At 46.2% G+C, this 21,275-nt stretch overlaps 1 protein-coding gene across 1 annotated transcript in view; it reads right to left on the reverse strand.

Annotated features, from left to right (window-relative positions):
- CDH11 (cadherin 11) overlaps positions 1 to 21,044 on the reverse strand; it is a 153,842-nt gene extending 132,798 nt beyond the window's left edge. The window contains exon 1 of the mRNA XM_015100462.4: positions 20,869 to 21,044. The gene's annotated coding sequence lies outside the window, so the exon portion shown is untranslated. The remainder of the gene's footprint in view (positions 1 to 20,868) is intronic.
- Positions 21,045 to 21,275: the final 231 nt, after the last annotated feature.

Below are 21,275 nucleotides of genomic sequence, written 5' to 3' on the forward strand. Positions count from 1 at the left end.
TCCATTTTGAATATAGCAGCGTGTACATGACCTTCCCAAACTCCTTAACTATCCCTCCCCTCTGGGACCCATAAGCTCATTTTCTGTGAGTCTCTATTTTGTAAGTTCATTCGCATCATTTATTTTCAGATTTCACATACAATGGATGTCGTACGACATTTATCCTTCTCCGTCTGACTTACTTCACTCAGCACGACATTCTCTGGGTCCATCTATGCCACTACGAATGGCATCATTTTATTCTTTCTAATGGCTGAGCAATATTCCTTTGTGTATATATGGACCACGTCTTCTTTATCCTTTCCTCTGTCCATGGACATTCAGGTTGCTTCCATGGCTTGGCCATTGTAAACAGAGCTGTAGTGGACACTGGGGTGCATGCATACTTTCGGGTCACGTTTTTCTCCAGATATAAGCCCAGGAGTGGGATTGCAGGGTCATATGGTAGCTCTATTTTTAGTTTTTTAAGTTCTCTATGGTGGCTATAAGGCATTTAGTGGATGTAATTAAAGTCTAGAATTAATTTTCTATAAGTAAGGAAGATTATCCTAGATAATCTGGACGGGCTTGATTCAACCAGTTGAAAGGCCTTAAGAGGAGAACGGAAGCTTCCTAATGAAGAGAAGCTCAGTGTCTGCTCACACCCTACAGCACCTGTCTGCCCGTCCTGCCCACCTACCCTGTGGGTTTCAGACACGCTTCGCCAACCCTCACAATAGCTTAAGTCAATTCCTCTCAATAAATCTCTTAATATATGTATATCCTATTGATTCTGTTCGCCTCATAGAATCCTGGCTGAGGCTTTATGCGTACATCAATATTTACAGATGGGAAACTACAGAAGATTTCAGATTCAAAGAAATGGAGAGGGTTATGCAATCTCCCAGCAACAGCCAAGGACACATTTTAACTCCCCCAAAAGACAGCTGTTGCCTTACCTGTATCCAAAGGCCAAATTTTAGGTTCCTTAAGAAAACCTAAGAGACAATGAATTTAAGGAAGTTGGATCAATCCTCTGTACTTCCACTAAGAGTTAACCCCTCTTATGAAGGCAGAAGTTCAAATTTAATGTAAATGTATTTTGGTGACATGGATATTTAGTTGCTTTTTTTATGTTGTCAGCAGTAAAAATCTAATACCTTTCTCCCTCAAAGCAATCTTGCAAATGTGCGTGGGCTATATTCTTCCAGGCATCATCTCAAAGCTTCTTTCCATTACTCAGAGGAACTATATTCTAATAAATGTATCCATTTCAACCATTTACTTGAGCAAACTTGTTCTACCCATTCATCCACCTCTCAGAACCCAAAAGAGATGTGTACCACTCTCCCAAGACATCACTGCTAAGACAGACCATCCTGGGCATGGAAGCCAGGGAGAAGATGCAGAGATGAGGGCAGGCAGGCATGGATTCATGTGCTGTGACAAAGAGGCCCAGAGTCCACTCCGGGCTGAGCCCTGACCTCACCTGTGTTGCTGACCAAGCTCCTTTCCCTCTCTTGGGCTGTCCTTCAACATGAAGGGGACCCAACTCTCAGGACAAATGTCAGGATTCCCAGGAATCATTCATGAAAAATTTCAGCCATGACACTGATGTCTTGTCCTCCTCTTCTCCCTCCCCTCCTTTTCACTTTTCTTCTTCTTTTATCTGTTTTCCTTCTTCCCTTCTACTCACTGCTTTGCAGGCCTCCAATAATGGTAATTAACCTTGCAATCATCTTCCTCATTTTCATCAGCTGCAGTCTTCAGCCGGGATGGGCAGAGAGAGTGGCTGTCATTCTCAAATGTCAGTCACTTCTTAACCCATCCCACAGATATGTTTACTGATGGCACTCATCACTACTGAAAATACTTTGTTTACTTGTTTATATTTTATTGTCTTTTCCCTCAAACTAAAATATAAGGTTCATTAGAGTAGAAACTATGTCTGTTTTGCCCATCCTTCCTTTTATCTCCAGCCTGACTGATTATCACTGTATCATGAATGCTTGCTAAATGCATGGAATTGATGGGTAATGCATCTTTAATCTAATGTCTTTTGCTTTTACTCACAGGTAGCCCCCAGTGCAAGGTCTGAAGCATGCATCGACATTAGCTTGCTTGTACTTTGGGAAGCCAGGATTGCCTCTGGTTGGAGGTAAGAATGGCTGTGTCTTGGCCAGCCCCTTTCTATGGATACCTCTGTTAGACCCAGCTCTGGGGTGGAAATGTGGGAGAGCTACAGAGGAGGTAGGAATTGTTAAAGAAGGGGTCTCAGGAAGCTGTGGTTCAAAAGGTGCCAAGACAGACACGTGGCCATGAGCACATCTCCTGGGCCTCTCTTGTCTCCCTCTGCCTGGGTCTTGCACAAGCATGTTCACATGTGTGTGTAACCACGTGGCTCAAGCACCACACTGCATCTCCCTGGAGTTCATACTTTATATGAAACCCTCTCTAACCCTCACATGAATGAGATTTCCTGGATAAACTTGGCATTGGAAGCAACTGGGTTCACTGAGTTATCACATCTTCTGGTTTAGCTTTGGACCTGTCTACCTGCAACCTGCTCAGGGCTTATTTAGGATGTAAATACTTATTTTAAAGGACTGTGTATCAAAGGTGAATAAACACAACCTTAAGTGAAAGTTATAAATTCACCAGTACCAGGGGTTAACAGGATCATTATGCTGATACTAACATTTCACCATCGTATCATCACCATCACGTGGTTACAGTATTATAGAAGAGCCCTGGAGAAGGAGAAAAAATCTGTGAAGTCTAAATTCAAGTTCTGCATCTTGCCAGCTGTGCAATGATAAGCATATTATGTAATCTCAGCCTTTAGTTTCTTTGCCTGAAAATAAGGGTCAAAGCACAAGGCTGTTTTGAGAATAAAATTAGATAACATAATAACATATCTTACAGAGTACCTCCCTCACCCACAGTTGCTTAAAATTTTTTGTTGTATACATTATCCTTTGAAAAATTAAGACCTGTTCTATCTACACAGTATCCATTAGCTACAAGTGACTACTGAGCTCTTAAAATGTGTCTAGTTCCAACTGAGATGTGCTTTATATATACACTACTCAGAAGGTTTCAAAGATTCAGTATGAAAAAAAGAATGAGAAATATCACATCAGTCATTTTATATTAATTAAACATCCTAATATTTTGGCTACATTGGCTTAAATAAAATACATTATTAAAATTGCCACATATTTCCTTTACACTGTTTTAATTGGACTTCTAGAACATTTTAAATTTCATCTGTGTCTTCCATTGGTGGCCTGTATTGCTCATCTATTGCAGAGCATGGGCATGGATAGAACTATCATCCCTGAAATTTCAATGATCAACATACAAAAGCTCAAAAACAAAGGATTTCCGGGAGAAAATTGAGTTCTCAACATCCTCAGAGCTATGCAAATATGATTCATACTGAGAAAGAGAGCATTATGTCAATTTTTTTTTAAGAAAGTACAGCATGAAACCTTCATAGACAATTGAAAACTAGTTCCCATCAAATTCAGATTAGAGTTTGGTGTGGAAGAGAGAAACGGTAACACTTAGCGAAATTTAGTAGAGGGAATGGAAAGGAACAATGGATTTGAAGTACTCGAACTTGGATACAAACTCCACAGCGTCACTCACTTGCCATATACCCCAAGGCAAGAGTGTGCAAACTCGCAGCGCCTCCGCTGCCTCTCTGCAGAACGGAAATAATAATACACTTCTCATTCATAGGCTTATCAGCTACCAAGGACTAGGTACTCATTTGGGTCTTTGTAGATACTCTGGTCAATGCAATGGTGCAGATGAGGAAACCAACAAACACACAGATTCATAAGTTATATACCCATGGCCAGACAGCTAAAAAATAAAAAGTGGTAGCAGCGAAATCTCAGCCTTCTCAGTCTGAACACCCCTCACATGTGAGCTTCTAACCACTCCTCTACACCCAGAGCAGACTTTCACTGCTGTCATGAGAACTGATGCAGACAGTGGACTTACACTATCAAGACCATCGAGGAAGGGTGCGTATTTTTACCGTTGTTGTGAAGGCATGACAGAGCACTGAGAGGATGTTGCATTTAAATCACTCTGTGCCCATTAGCTTAAAGAGAGAGAGATATATATATACTGGAGTGGGCTGCCATTTTATTCTCTAGGGGCTCTTCCTGATCCAGGGATCAAACCCAAAAGAGAGACCCAAAAAGAGGAGGAACCTACATTGACTGTAGATACTCAGAAGTATTGGCAGTGTCCTGGATGCTGCAAAAATTATTGAGTGCTTTGTGTCTGCCTCCAATGCGGGAGACCTGGGTTTGATCCCTGGGTCGGGAAGATCCTCTGGAGAAGGAAATGGCAACCCACTCCAGTATTCTTGCCTGGAGAATCCCACGGACGGAGGAGCCTGGTAGGCTACAGTCCACAGGGTCGCAAAGAGTCGGACACGACCGGGCAACTTCACCTTCACCTTCACCTTTGGAGAAATAACATTCTCACCTTCACCTTTGGAGAAATAACATTCAGAAGTTAACCTATGAAATATGAAACCAGAAGATTTGTGGCCCCACAGATAAAAGATTTAAAACCTGTCTCTACATGCTCAATGCAATGAGTGACAGAAGTCTTCCCAGTTCTTTCCCGAACTGCACTGCACCCCCAGGCTCACCTTTGTAGGCACAGCTTCCCATCAGAATGTCTTTATTCAAGATGAAGCAACAGGGATTGCGAGAGTTGCACATGACTTTGCAACTGAACTACCACCATGAATGTCACAGAGATTGAACTATTTACATCAAGGGTTGCTTTGTTTTGTCTTGTTTTTTGTAAGAGACCCACCAAGGCACTGGGAACAAGGCCGAGGGGGAGCCAAGTATAGTGGGAGATGAGGGAATACTCGTAGCGGGAGTGAGCCACTGCCAGGAACGGGCCTGAGGAGGTCTCCCGAGGGTGTGGCTGGGTCCAGCACACTGGATGACCTCCATCTACACGCCCACGTCACCGCTCGGACAGACGTGGAGGAACGGTCACACCTCAGTAACTAGCCAACCTGGCACCTCGGCAAGAGGCATGATTATTCCCGACAAACTCATTTCTCGTTCAATTTGATATGAAAACTAAAGTCGTATTAGCACAATTTCTTGCATTCGAGAGCCTGTGAACAGCATTCTCAACGCTCTCCTGCAGCAAGCCCAACGGAGCCCTGAAAGGAGGCACAAGAAAGCAGGTAAAGTTACTGTTTCCAAAACAGCTCACTTTTCCATCCAAACAGGCCCCTCACAGGGAGGCGTGATCAGTGAACCAAGCCAATATGATCAATGTAACTCTCTCAGAGAAGGAAAACCATCTGCAGAAGAAATAGTCATCGAATCATGTCCCATGCAAATGTAAAAACGGGGGAAACAATACCAGAGGTAGTATCAATACTTTCAACATTAAGCAAAGACAGGCAATCTTTGAAAAGGGATGCTATTTCCATGAAATTAATTCATATTCTTGCCCATGAAGCTTTTCTTACTTCATTCTTTTAAAGAAGCATTGGTTTAAATGAGGCAGGAGACAGGTTTTGGAGGCTCTTTGCCAGAAAGTGAAAGTGAAAGTGAAGTCGCTCGTGTCTGACTCTTTGCGACCCCATGGACAGTAGCCTACCAGGCTCTGCGATCCATGGGATTTTCCAGGCAAGAATACTGGAGTGGGCTGCCATTTAGCTGAGAACTAAATTCTGAGTCCCCAGTGACCACCCATTTGGTATTAACTGTCCCAATGAAAATCTTAAGTCCAGGAGCTGGGTTCAGAGGAGAAAAATACAAGTATTCTCTGGGTCAAGTAGAGTAACCGACTTTTTTTTTTTTTTTTTTTTACTTTTTAAACAGATCTCAGCTGGTCTCCCAGATCCCTCCTGTGTGGGAGGCAATTTTCCATTGGAACCTTCTTACTCTACATAAGAGGAAACAAATCCAGACAAAGGAAGTGCATTCCCTCTTGTCCAAAGGTGAGTTGATGAACAAATTAGGGGCGAGAAAAAAAGATGGGTCAAGGGGAATACAGATGAGAATGCTCCAAGGATATGAGAGCAGATAAAGAAACACAAAACACAGAGACCCTGTGGACTTCGTCTCTTTGAACAAGATTTTGCCAGGTTGGTGTTTGCGATTGCATTTGTTTTCCTGTCCTAGTTTGGAGTGTCAAATCTGATGCCACTTCGAGTCCTCTTCAAATCCTGTGTAGATGATTCATTTATCTCTCAGAAACCTAGGTCCTTATTAATATGCATGATGGCAGCTGTAATTTGACTTTGCTATCTTCTCCCACCTTTGCTATCAGAAAGCAGAGAGGGCCCATTGATGGGCTTACATGTCTTCTCTCAACACCTCCTAGAAATACACTGCAAACCCTGAGTGTCAAATAAATGTTCTGATGGGACACTCTTAATGGCATCTTCCCTTCAGCGATGCCAGGGCTGGACGGGAACCAAAATATCAAGAGAGAACATGGATCACGGAATCACAGCTTCTTTTCCGCCTAACGCATCTTTTAAAATATCTAAGTCATGAGCACAAGACATTAGACATAACATTCGGTGTCATCTTTAAATCAGCCTGGGCAGAGAGAAAGCCAAGAACCCGGCAATTCGGGATACATTAAAAAGTCTCAGGAAAAGCTTTCTGGTTCTTTCATGTCCTGAGTTCAAAAGCTTTGTAACTGCCTATCAGTGTGAAGTTGGGGCTTCTACTTATGAAGTTTATTGGGAAGATTCAACGAGATAATCTCTAGAAGGCTCAGTCCCAGGCACTCAGTAAGCACTTCACAGATCATCCACCCCCATTCCTCACCGACAGCCAGTAGCAAGTTTCACGAACCTATCCTGGAAGCCTCTTAAGTCGGTCCTGTGATAACAGAGCACTGAAGAATGCAAAATCTTCCTGTTTGAATCCCCACTTGCCCCCTTACCAGATGTATGTATGACGCTGGGGAAAGCTGTTCGACTACCCTGAGTCTTGGTGTCCATGTTTTATAAATGGGGATAATTATAGCTTCCAACTCATTAAGGTTGTAGGGAGGATGGATTGAGATAATTTGTAGGAAAGGCTGAGCACTGTGTGTGCACAGTAAAAGCTCAGTACATATCTGTGATTCTATTAATAAAAACACTGCCCCCTAGTCCCGGCTTCCTGCCAATTCCCCTGTTTAGAATCTCTGCCCCTTGCTACTATCAGTTCTTCTCAATGCTGGTCCAGATATCATTTAATACAGTATCAAACACAGCCTCCCCACCACCACCGCTCTAAACTGGCAAAGGCTTAGGATCTGGGGAATGAAGTCCAAAGTCCTAAATGTGATGCGCAACATACTTCACAGAGTCCCACTCACCACCCTGCGTGTGCACTCTGCTCACACAAATCATCCTGTGCATTTCCACCCTGGCGTTTTTGTCCACATGGAGGGCACCTTTTCCGGAATGCTGAGATGCAATGGTCAGAAGGCACCACGCCAGGTGATTTGTGGAGAAGGTTTGAGAGCCAGACCATTTTAGAGCTGGAAAGGACCCAACAGGCCACTTTACAGATGAGGAAACTGAGGTTAAGTGGCTTGCCCAAGGCCGCACAGCTATTTATCAGAATGCCAGGGTTTCACCAGGCTGGTCTGCCTGGAAGGAGGGAACCACAGGACAGCCTATTAGGGAAAAATCTGTCAGCAATTGGCCGCAGGCTTGCTGACAGGAGATCTTTCTCCATTCATGAGAAATGAGACAGAAGTTAAGCGCCCAATAAGGAAAGCACACAAGGTATGCCTCTCTCTAAGTGAAAACCAGGTCCCTCCCTGGCTTGTGATGCGGGCACGGCAGGAGGGGGTTGCTGGGATGAGGGCAGCTGAGATGATTCGGCAGGCTCCATCCCTCACTTCAAAGACATGTTCTCCCAGGCTGTCCTAGTCTCCTGACTAATGCTCCCAAACGCACCGTGGAGATTTGCTGAAGCTGAAGATTCTCTGAGGTTTGCAAGGAGGATCGGTGATGAATAAAACACAAGAATGGCCAATGCATTACTTCGAAGGCAAGTGTGCCCAGTTCTAACTGCTAAATTGCAATTTCCACTCTAAGGTAATAATACTAATAGCGACACTTCATTTATATAGTGCTTCTTAAGTTCCCGAGAATAATAATGAAAACGAAAACTACATCTTATACTACAGCTGTGTCTATATATGAAACATATACTGGAGTGAGACAGTTCAAGAGCCAACTCCCTTCCCTACTGGATTATTTCAGGACAAAGTGTTGTGGACTGGAACTGTCTGCATAAGGTACTTCTAATTTTCTATTTGGATTTGGAATTTAAATACAGTTTTGCTGCTATTGTCGAAGAAATATTGTTTTAAAAACCTTTAAATATGTCGTTAAATATTTAAAACCTTTAAACATTCATGCTTCCATAAGTTAGACACTGGAAAGATGCTAACTCTTGATATAGCTGCCCAACCAGCCTCACCTGTATTTGGTTAGTCCTTCTTGGTTTGTGGTCTGGATTTATGTCCATGGTGACCAGTCAGGGAGTACCACATAGAAGTTGAAAGGCATGGCTCCAAGAGTTCTGTGTGGCAGTGATGCCTGGGTCAGGTCTGGGCAAGGGGCACCATCAACACAAAATCAAGCCATTCAGCGGTTTAACTACCTGGCCCAGCAGACAGGCCAGCGAGTCTTAGATGCTTAGAAACCCTGACCTTGCCCTGAAGGCTCCACTCCCTAGAAGTGTGATTCGGATTCCTTTCAACAGGGGTTGGACTGTCCTGGGATGACGGACCAACGGCAGAGGAAGCTTTTCTTTCTTTGCTGCCCCAACTCTCCCTGCTTTAAGCACTGCCAGCTTCCACCTGATCATCCAATCTTGGGGCCAACACAGGGGCCAGAGAGCTGGGAGGGTATGGGAGCCACCCCCCACCCCCAGAAACTGGGATGTGATGAAGTCATTTGTGGTGAGGAGGGGCATCCTTTGTGCTCCCGTCAATGCCTGGAAAGCTTGCATGTATTTGATCCTGGCTTCTCTGAGATGTTTGGCTCTGAATTCAGACTAGTCTTTTCTATCTGGCTGCCTTTAGATTAGGAATACAATTTGGACTCTTGTCCCTGAATCTGGCCTTAGTTTCCTCTGCATAATACTTTTTGGGGGAATTTTGCATTGGCTCCAGAGCCAGCATCCACGGGCCACTCTCCCACACAACCTGCCCTGTTCTTTCCAAGAGACCATTTGCCATCCACATGCCTAACAGTTATGTCATTTGCCATAGCTGCCTGTGTAAATTCCACTTCATCTACTGAGCCGTATCACTTAGCTTCCACCCAGGTTCTGATGTCCTGCCCAATTCTTGCTCAACCCAAATCGGACCATCCAATGTTTAATAAAGGTTTCCTCTGCTCTCTCCTCACACCTGAATATCTAACCATCTAGCCACGTTCTATCAGCATTTGAGAGGAACTCAAAATCCAGATCGCCCCTCACCATTGCAATGGATAAGTTTTCTTGCAGCAGTCTTGCAAGGATATCCAGGGATATGAAGCCTTTTGGGGTTTATTAGTTCAAAGCAACTCTGAGTAGCACACGGCTTGCAGGAAGACTAGTGAAGTGGTCAGGAACCTCAGGAGCCTCGACAGTCAGAACTGCAGACCAGATCCTGCCACAAACCTGGAGGAGGGCGTGGCAACCCATTCCAGTATTCTTGCCTGGAGAATTCCATGGACAGAGGAGCCTGGCAGGTCCACGGTGGGTCCATGGGGTTGCAAAGAGTCAGATACAACTGAGCGACTAAGCACAGCACACAGCACAGAGGGCGCCGCCACGGCCCCCACTGAATGTGGTAGTGACAGCTTTCTCTTGCACTCTGGTCACTCCTGGATGTCGGATGACGCAGCAGCCACTCCACAGTGACCAGAGTGGGTTCTCCATGGTCAGCATCCACGGGCTACTTCATGGCCGGGGCTTGTGGGTGTGCTTGTGTGGGTCTGCACACACACAGGCACATAAGTGTAAGAACCTGATTCCAAGTTTAAAACACACTGGGAAGTAGGTGCTGAGTCATCATTCTACCTTCTGGGAGAGAGAAGACAGAGACTCTGGCCTTGAAGCCTGTGGAGAGGAGAGAGGGCAGTCTTTCTACAGAGAGTCTTATTGTGGGTTATCTCCAGACTTAGGAAGGCGATTCGGGTGCTATGAAGCCACACAAACAAGCAAACAAAACGGCAACCATGCATTACGAGGAAGGAGTAACATGAAGAATACTGTATTCCAGGGCACGCGTGCGTGCCTAGTCACTTCAGTTGCGTTCGACTCTTCACAACACTGTGGACTATAGCCCACCAGGCTCTTCTGTCCTTGGGATTCTCCAGGCAAGAATACTGGAGTGGGTTGCCATGCCCTCCTCCTGGGGGCTTCCCAACCCAAGGATCGAACCCACATCTCGTATGTCTCCTGCATTGGCGGGTGGGTTCTTTACCCACCAGCACCACCTGGGTAGAATCACTCAAAAGGAGTGTCTTCTGTGGTTAACAAGGTGCTGTCCCTGCTTCTGTCGGTTTTGTTGTTCTTGCTGTTTTTCATAAGAAAGGTAGGTATGTAAGTAAACCAAACTACTGCATGGTTAGAGGGATGACAGATATTCTGCATGAGACTAAAGGTTTAAACTTAAAAACATTTTGATATGTAATGTATCAGAGATAATAAAAACAGCAACCTCATTCCATGTACTCCTTAAACACTTTCATATATTAGTATTTCATATCAGAAGCACACCTGCAAGGTTGTTATTATTGACCCAGTGTTACAGATGAGGACATGGAGAGACAGATACGGTGGCTTGCACAGCCGGGAAGCAGCAGGGCCAAGCTTTGAAGCCAGGCAGCCTGATGCCCTCACACTGCTGAAGGTGCCATATTATGTCTTCTGTGTACAGGGACAGGTGGGAAAATGGGGCTTAACAGCAGCACACCAGGAAAAACCAACAAATAAACTGTGGAGCACAAGTCCTCTGGGTGATGTGGCTGGCAATGAAAGCTAATGTAATGTAGCCTCGGGCTGCAATCAAAGAAGCACAGAGCGAGCTGACAGTCTAAGCTGCCTCTAGATCTCTGTGCTCAGTCTCGCTGTCTGAGGAGGGCAAAAAGGAGACAGGTGTCTGTTCTGGAGACGGGAGACAGAGATGGCATCCTGGAAGACCACTCAGATACTGAACAGCTGCAACAGGGAGGGAGAAATCTATCTATCCCTCGTTGACATCAAAGGCTCATACCCAAGAGTACAACCTCTGGGGACACAGAGTTTGGATCAACCCTAAACGTGTTTCTAAATGTGGAAGTCCCTAATGCCTTGGCGGTCTGTGCCCAGGGGTGAGGAACTCCCTGTGACTAGTGGCGCTCTGGCTATCACTGGCACACGGAGCCAGGCCTGCAGGGCCTGGTGGCGTGATGTATTACTCCAGTTGGTCTCTTGGGTCCCTCCCACCCCGTGCAGGAGTGCAATGGTTTTTGTTTTTGTTTTCCCTTCCCCACACCATCCTTGATCACTGAACTGCATGCGGCTCATTCTTACTGTGGTCCTCCTTGCTTATACTTCCTTTGGGCACTGGCTGTATGCAGCCTTGAGATTTTAGTACGTTCTTCAACAGCGATATTGTCAGCTCTCTGAGGAAAGGCCCTGTGATTTGATCATTTCAGTGTTCCCAGCCCAGGCCTTTCATTAAAATAGGGGACAATGAAATGAGTTTCAGATGGAGTGCAAACCAAACCCTGCCAGCGGGCCCTGTGAAAGCTTACAGGTGGCAAAGTGGTGATGCCACTCTTACTGTTATTTATGCAAACTCAGAATAGAGATATTAATGGTAGATATCTATAAAGCAGGACAGAGCTGAAGGGTGAAATCAAACGGTATATACTGCAAAATATTGTCAAATGACACTGGATTGGCTAACCATGACTTCAAAATATTAAAGATTCATACAAAGTTCCGTATTTAGATGTTACAACTTAACTGCCAAATACTATTATAGGGTCCATCTGAACTAGTGATATGTTTAAATCATAATCAGACCACAGGTATATCAACTCTAAAAAAATAAATAAAAATGCTTTTGCTTTTAGATAGTGGTAAGAGAGAGGATTAAAAGCCAAGACCACCCACTTCTTATTCCACCTGCTGCTAGATTACCATGTGATATTAGTCGAGTCATGGTCCTTCTATGGGCCCCTGGACCCTCATCTCTGAAAGATCGTTGATGAGGATAGCCAACAGCTCAGTTAAGTGACTTCAGACACCTGACTCCTGAGAACTCTGCTTTAAAGTGAGATGTCCCATTTCCATTTAGGAAACAGGAAGTCCAATCACTCTACAGTGGTTAGACCATGACAGGGACTCTGATTTAAGATGCCACACGTTTAGGGGGGGACAATGACAAGACAGAATGGAAGCAGACATGAGAGATGAGGATGGTGAGAGGTCTGTAATCTCATCAGGTTAGCTGAAGCCCTGAATGGGAGAGAACCCTGACGCAGGTTAACTTGGCTGTTGGATGCCTGACTTTTAATCTCAGCTTTGCCAATTAACAGTGATAGAACCCTGGACATTTCCAGGGTTTTTCCCTCTGTAAGATGCTAGCAATTATCTTAACCAGCTCATAGATCGCTGCAGATAATTCTCATATTTTAGAATGTCCTTAGCATAGTGCCTGAGTCTAGCTTAGTACTCAATACATGATGGATTTTAACTGTTATCAGATGCCATTTTCCAGTATTTGCAGGGCTTTCAGAAGGAAAAAGTGCCGGGGAGCAGGGCAAAGAGACTACTGGGAGAAAGTGACAGCAGAAGAGATCTTAGCTCCTTATATGATGGGATATGTTAATGAACAGAGTTAATGAGTCGCCTCTGGTGTCATGGGTTTCCTGAGATGTCGTTAGCAGGCTGTCATCAGGACATTTAGGAAGCTGCAGGATCAATGACAAGCAGAAACCCTGCAGAGAGGAGAGTTCGACCATAAGATCTCAGAGGCTCCTTTAATGGACAACATCTGGGAGCTTGTAGGGGCACAGGGTCAAGCCGTCAACTCAGCTCTCTGTCCCTCTGCTCTTCTCCAGGAAGCCGAGGCGGCCCGGGATTGCAACACACACCACACATGACAGGAAACTGCTGGCCTGTGGGGTCAGCATGGGCTTGGACACCTAGCTCCAGCCTGGTGAGCTAGAACGAGTGTCTCGAATCCTCCTGGGGGGTCACTCTCCCGACTTGTAAAGTGGAGATGACAGTACCCTCCTCACAGGCGCCTGCACACAATACAGGAGGTACCTGGAGCACAGTCCTATCTTATCAAGGTGGCCCTCTCCCCTGGCCTTTTCCAGGCAAACACAGGCAGCGAGTGCCTCACTCTCATGGTGCCGCGTCCTCAGGAGGGAATGCAGGAGGGCCTGGGGCAGGGACAGATGATGCAGGAAAGCTGCAGGTGGAGCACAGCAGGGCAACCTGGAAGGACTAGGTGCTTTGGAAGAAGCTGTAGCCTGATGGTGACGCTGGGGTGAGGACAGTTGGAATGCCATGGAGGGCTGCATGGGGGCGGGGATTCCTGTTATTTTTAATCCAATGCCAAATCACTGTGCTTCTGCCTGGGCCTGAGGAAGACCACAGACCGGGCAAGTGCTTCTTCAAGTCGCAGTCTTTCCAGGAGTCAGACTGTCACAGCTCATCCTCCTGAAAACCCCAAACTACACTTACCTGAAAAACAAACAGGAATATTCTGGAAAATGGTGACAATTTATCAAGAGACTAATTATCATTTCAGCTAGTCTGGAATAGTAATGAGTCCCTTTTAAAGAGAGGCAGACCTTGCGATGAATATCTCAACATCACAGGCTTAGCCAACTTTCCCAGTAAGATATAACTTCAGGGCAACTTTCCACAGCAGCCCATATATAAAAATGAGCAGGGGAAAATGCAAAGGTATCGAGGAGGCAGGCACTTTTCAAAAGCCATAATTATCTCTAAAATCTTGACTGCCTTTTGAATATTTTAAATGGAAGAGGGATGGATCACTTAAACTTCTGAAATATATTTTTTTAAAAAAGGCAGGTTCTAATAAACAATTCATCACTAATTGGGAGGGCCCTCAAACCAAAGGGAAAGTTTAGTGCAGGATTTTGGCCAAATAATCATGGGAAGAACTTCTACCTGCTATGGTTAGTCTATAAAAGTGAAGCCCAGGTCTCTTTCCGAGAGGACAAAAAGTCCCAAGCAGTTACTGAGCGCTCATGAACCAGACACTGTACCCAATTTTTCTGTTATCTTATAGCAATTGCAGGACATGGGTATTATGACTAGGTCCATTTTCACAGATGAGGTAGCTGAGTCGGAGAGAAGTTACTTAGCTCAGTCTTGGGTTCCTACTTTGCAAGCGGTGGAGCTGGAACTGAGAAGAATCAGACTGCTGGGCAGGGCTGGAACCAGGGTGAGTCAGGTGAGGCTCCGTCCGTGGGCACAAAATATAAGGAGATGCCAATAAACTCAGTTGCAGTTACTGCCAAGTCACTTCATCATGTCCGACTCTTTTCGACCCCATGGACTGTAGCCCACCAGGCTCCTCTGTCCATGGGATTCTCCAGGCAAGAATACTGGAGTGGCTTACCATGCCCTCCTCCAGGGGATCTTCCAGACTCAGGGATCAAACCTGCGTCTCTGATGTCTCCTGCTTTAGCAGGCAGGTTCTTTACCACTAGTGCCGCCTGGGAAACCCCCAAAACTCAGTGACTCAAGATAAATACTATTTTTAGGAAATATTTCAAAAATCAAGATCACTAGGGGGGAAACCTCCATGATGAGCAAAATATCAACATTTTAAATGCAGTCGGGATCTAAATCTGCACTTGCCTGTCTTCACCTCACTCTCCTCACCCTGATCTTGGCCTGACTGCTCGGCAATACTGACACCGCGTCTGAACAGGTGGTCCAGGCCTCAGGAATGATGGAAATAGGGCCGACTGTTTGGTGCGTGACAATCGGCGACACACACGCAGAGATCACGGTGGGGGTGAATGTGGTGTCATCAGATACACTCTGTCCGTCCGGCCTTCATCCGTGCTTGCTCTTCCTGAGAATGAGAGAGCATGCGTGGCTAGAATGCAGCTCTGAGTTCCCACTGCTCTCACCGGTGGAGCCTCAGGACGCTGAGAAGAGACCTCTGTGTGTCTTAAACTGAACCCAGGGCGGGGCTTCCATTGCTCCAGTTGCCACGACAGGTGGTCATCGAGTTGGGGAAGATGCTGCATCTGAAGACATTTTCTTCCGGGAAAAGTGAACATGGAGGAGTAATCTTAATTTGTGAAATCATGCCAGCACAGAGGACCGTGTCAGGAGGATTTCTGGCAAATAAAGAAGTTCATGAAGGAAGTGAAGGTTTTTCTTCAACTGGAACAACCAGGGGAAAGGCAGAAAAAGGCAGTGCTTATTCACAGTATCCTTTGACAAGTATTCAGTGCCAGAAGGCAGGAGAATAAGGCTCTGGCCACTGTTTATCGTGGCCTGTGGAGCTGTTTATGCCAGCTTTCTGGATTCAGCACCTCGCATGGTCTAAATGAGTAGAAAAAGGGAGGAAAGAAGAGAGAGACACCAGAGCCTGACCTGCCATGAGAAAGGGCATCCGTAGTCTCTCCCACACTCTTTTCTCCCCCCTCCTCTTTCTTCCTTTCTTCTCTCTTAAAACTCCCATCTCATTTAACATCCTACGTACTAGCCTCTCTGCCTGAGCAAAAAGCTTGACCATAGAAACTCTGAGAACAATGCTTTGTCTCAATAAGCATCTCAGAACTCTGCAACTGTCAGACGACTAATTAAACCAAATAACAGTGAAATTTTGCCTCCAGTTCTAACAAATGTGCATTATTCACAAGCACTTAGAATTTAAAAGTGCCTTCCTTTTTAAAGTTAAATAAACTGTCCGGGAGGTAAGTGAGCTTTGGTTTACAAAACACTTTGTCTTACTTTCAACTGAGTTACTTAATACTCCCTCCCATAATCTATTTCCATTGATTCCTCCTTCATCAACTGCTCATGCATTCCAACATACTCAGAGCTGCAAAGAACTCCACTGCTGATTCACCAGGGAGGCAACTATATTCAGTTTTAAAGAAAAAAAAAAAGATACAAATAAGAATCCACTTAAGCCAGTAATTTTTTTTAAAATAGAGCTTTCCTCTTAATTATAATATAGCATTAGGTTTTTTTTTTCCTGTTTCATTCTTCTTCTAAATTCATAATGATGCTATCAAACAGTAACAAATATAAATTTGTGCAGCCTGGAATATGCAATTTAATCATAAGCAGTAATTTCCATATCACAGAGGAGGGAAAAAAAAAAGTCAGATGATTAAACTCCAGTGCATGAGGACCAATCTTGAATTAAATTTTACTCTGCTAAAGTTAGGTTTTGTACAGCAATATCAAGAATGGTTTAAAGGTAATAGTAAAACATTTACTGTTATATTAAAACTCCGTGCCCCAAAGTGTTTACCAAAGATCAAACTGCTGTTCTTTTTTTGCAAATTAAAAATGCCTTGTAGACATCTTCAAAACCTCTTGAAAGAATAGGCAATGTTATCACAGCAATCTCACTAATATTTCCCTGCTTTACTCCTTCCCTTCCCCCTTGGAGTCTGAAATGATGCTTTTTTGCAGGGGGAAAAAAAAAAAAAGAATCAGAAAACCCTCCACATCACTGCCTCAGTGAGAACTGACCTTGTTTATTATACAGTCCAGCCCCCCTCATCGCCTGCTCAGAGGATTTCAAGATTCAGATTTTGCAACTTTCTAGTAAACTCCAAGGTGGGAAGAAGAGACTGAAGGTAACGGGATCCACGGACTAGAAAGATGTTAATCCTGACAAACTGCTGAAGCAGTAGCCTGAACCACAGCTAGATTGAATTCGGTCTCTCCTGAGAGGTCCAGACAAGGCCGGTGGTAACAAAACTGCTTTTCATGGTGCCCTCAAAAGCAGATGGGCCCCAGGCACACAGCTGGAGCAGGGCGCCATTGCCCTCTAGTGGCCAGAAGTGCAATCTTCCGCGAAGGAACCCATTTCCAGAGACGCACAAGGCTCTCAATGTCAGGGCAAAATTATAGCAGAAGATGTTTAATTATCCTCCTCGAGTGTTTTCTTTAGTTCTTCTTTGCCCATAGAGGAGGCTGTGGATGGATATCATAGTAATACTGATGGAAACCTCACTCTTACTCATACTGGTACAACAGAATTTGTCCAACTTTCTCCAGCTTTAAAAAAAATTTTTTTTTTACCAGACCTGTTGATGTTTCTCCCCTACTCCCTTAAATCACACACACACACACACACACACACACACAGAGGACCAAAGACATTTACATATTTCAGGGGCAATAACTTTGAACCAAAAAGACTGACAACTACAGTGGCTGGTAAATCTAGGACAGGGGTTCTTGACATATCAGGTAACTTTGTATGAAATAAGGACCAATTGCATAAGGGGGGAAATATCCCAAGCACATTTCAATCTCTTAAATCACTGGCTAGTGAATTAACACAATAGTGAGATTATTCTAGTAAGGAAAAAAAGATGTACAAGATAGTAGTTATTCTGCAAATTTGACAGTTAAAAAAAAAAAGGTTGGCTACCGACTTTTTAACTCTTTAGACCACTGTCTTATCATTATTATTTAATGATAAGGTATTCCTATGATCAAAGTGAAAGAAATCAATATTGAAAAAAACCTTAAAATTATCATGTTTCTGGAACTTCTGCCTACATAAATGTGTAGAAAATGAAGGCAGAGTAAAATCAGATTTGCAGATCTCCTTTAGATGGTTCCGAAAATAGCTTTGAATATCACAGATCAAAGTTTACGTTAACTGTCAACTTCATAAGTCACAGACGTTCACAGGCAAGGTTCTGAGACACACTATGCTCAAGGGAGTGTAGCTCTGGCATTGTAAATCAAGCTTTGAGGTCAAAGTCATGGCATTTCCCATATGAGGATCCCCAAACCAGAATCTTTACAAAGCAGCCGTGTAATTCTATTCAAAGTGGAAGAAAAACCATGAATTATGAAGACAAGTGCATTAAAGGAGCATGAAATTGATCCGTATTCCCCCAAATCACGGCATGGCTCTCCAACCCTGCCCCCACCCCTTTTCAAGAACAAACAAACATGTACACATCCACAGCCACCACTGCAAAGAGGAACCTTGAGTTCTGGGTCAAAAAAAACAAAACAACAACAACAAAAGTTGTAACTTAAAAAAAAAATTCTCAAATTAACAAAAGATTGCATCTTAATTGAAAACAGAATTTGCATTTCTAGTAATTTTACTGTCTAGCGTTCAGATAAGAATGCACACCATAATGAAAGTTCTGAAGTGCTATCAAGATGGTCCACTGCTTCAATTAGAGCTACTTCCAAAGCCTATTTTTCTGGTAAGCAGTAAGCTCAGTTTGAGTAAATCCACATGCCTGGGCCTCAACAGATTATCCTATCTCAGTCCTTCCAATGCACCTCCCTCCCCCAAGGGTGGGGAGGGTTTTGTTTGTTTGTTTGTTTTTCCTAAAAACATAATAAAATGACCAACTTATACAGACTCCAAAACAACATGGAAAAAAATCATCATAATAATTTTGAATAATAAAATGTGACTGCAAGACATTTTAAATGTATTAATTTGCATTGTTGCAGAAACAGCATGTAGAGCTAATTCTCACTCAAGGCAACTTTCCCGTCCTGCCAGATGCTTTTCCTTGGTCTGTTCTTGAAAACTACTCACATTCCATTGTACTGGGCAGGATTTCAGTCTTGTGGAGAGGTTTGAATTCTAGGGCCTACTGGCCAACTCTAAAACTTCGAATCAGAGCTCATGACTAAGGAACTTCAGTGAGCAGGAGCTTCAGGGTCCCACTGGCCTTGGCCCCAACCCTCTGTGTCTTTGTTTTGCAACTTTTATTCCTTTGTTCTACTGGACTGAGACCAGGCTCTCCTGGGCAGTGATTACTTCTGGATTCTGCTGTCTGAGTCTCTGCATTTGTAGGAAAAATAATTCCAGGATTAATGAAATGAAGGTCAGCCTCATCTCTTCTCTCTCATCGTATTAGGCTCTAGCTCTCGGAGCCCCGAGTGGCAAATGTGCTGATGCGATGCTGCTGGAGGATCCTCGCTCCTGAGAACACTTCTACGTCCCCTTCCCTGGGAAATCCAGACACCCCGCAAAACCATCGATGCCTGCAGCAAGCCCAAGTGAAAAAGACATCGACCCGTGTCCTCTCACCAGATTAATCACTGTGGCTTCCCTGTGATTAAACCGAAAACTTATTCTGCTTCATATAAAAACGATAGGAATGATCGGAAGAGGAAAACAAGGCGCGATTTCAGAGCCACCCGACAAAGGTTTAGAGAGGGAAGACTTTACAGGCATGTCTACCTTCATGCAGCAGGGTTTTAGAAACAACCTTCCACCCCACCCCTACGAACGACCCGTCGCCATGCAGAGGTGGCGTTATTAAATGATGAGAAGATGCAATTTCTTAATAGCAGTGCGATGGCCCGTGAAATCCCTGCTGCATTATCAGCAAAGCAACAGGGCTTTTCTTCTTCAAGCATTTAAAAAACCTTTCACGCGGGAGAAGAAGGCGTGCGGACACCACCGCTCCCTACCCCACCCCATCCCCACTTCCACCCTCACCCCCAGAAAACAAGGAACAAGGCCTTGGCAAGAAATGGGATGAAGAAGCGCGACCTGGGGGGTGGGGTGGTGACGCTCGCTGACCCCACTTTCTCTGGGGACTCTTTCTTCATAGCACCAGGCGGGCCTCCTATAGCTACACCGGGGTGTAGGGGGAGAGGGTTGCTCTCCTCGCCGCCCCCACATCCTGCGGGTTTCTCCAGGCTCCTCACTCGCCGCTCGGGTTCGGGGCAAAGATGCGGGAGGGAGGCCGTGCGCGCGGAGCTGGAAAGGCTCGGCGCACTCCGGAAGGAGGCGCAGGCTGCGGGGAAGGCTCGCTTCGCAAAGTTAACGTTGACCCGGGCAGGCTGCGCCAAGCCTCAGCCAGAGCGAGCCCGAGCCTGAGCCGCTCACGTATCACCCCTGGAGCTGGCGGGAGCTGACACACTTCCCCCGGAGCCCCCCGAAGACACTCCGGCTTGAAGGCTGGAGCGCGCACCGCAGTCAGCAGCCCCCCCCCCCAACCCGCCCCCGAGCCGCAGTCAGCGGACCCAAACCCACGCTCTAAAAGTGCGGGGAAATCGCCGACCCGAGCTGGGTTCCTGCCGTTTTCCGGGGCTTCCCCGTCGATCTCGATGGAGGAACTGAGTCCCCGGGAGCGCTCGGTCGGGATAGGGGAGGATGGGGTAGGGACCCTGCAGAGTATGGTCATGTCGTCGCTTTTGGAAAGAGGCGCAGCGCGGGCGGGAGGGCACCTCGCTGGGGGCTACTTTCCCCGGGAGACCTGACCGGGGGCGGTCGGCGCGTCCGGGGTGCAGCTCTGCAGCCTCCAGCTCCAGCCGGGTGCAAAGCCCCTCTTTCGAGGCCTCGGCGCAGACCCGCTAAAAGACCGGAGCTGCAGGGAGAGACTGGAGCACACATCTGGCGCCTCTGCCCCCTGAGCTGCCCGCGCCCACAACTGGCTCCCTTCTTCCTTTTCGATTTTTAAACAAATCTCTTACCTCCGCCCTCCCCAGTCCGCTTAGCATTTGTGAAACCTTGTCGAGTCAGTCCTTCCCCCCCCCCCCCACACACCCCACTCGCCAGACATTCTCATCCAGAGATCAACCCACCCCCCGCACCCACCCCAAAGAAGCCCCATCCAGGCGAGAGGAAGGCACTGGCGGCGCGCCTCACCTGGGGCCGCGGAGGGTGGGCGCGGGATGCGGGCCGTCGGTCCCTGGCGCAGGGTGAACGCAGCGGTGTCAGCCCCGGCCCCTGTCCGGGTCCCATTCACAAGTCGGCGGCGGCTGCGAGCGGCCCCCGCGGCATCTGCTCGCGACGCTCCCCTCGGCTGGCGGCGGCCGCGGAATGAGCCGCCGAGCGCGCTAGTGGCAGGAATGAGAAACCGGGGGGAGGTGGCGGGCGGGGGGGGGGGGGCGGAGAAGGAGGGAGGCCGCCGCGGGGAGGGAAGGAAAGGGCGGGGGGGCGGAGAGGAGCCGAGGCCGCAAGACACGGCTAGCCGGGCCTCGCAGAGGCTGCGGGGGCCGGCTAGTCCGCGCCCCTCCCCCCAGGGACCCCCGGGATGTCAGCCCGGGGATTCG

The sequence above is a fragment of the Ovis aries genome, chromosome 14 (assembly GCF_016772045.2).
Source record: "Ovis aries strain OAR_USU_Benz2616 breed Rambouillet chromosome 14, ARS-UI_Ramb_v3.0, whole genome shotgun sequence".
Taxonomy (NCBI): domain Eukaryota; kingdom Metazoa; phylum Chordata; class Mammalia; order Artiodactyla; family Bovidae; genus Ovis; species Ovis aries.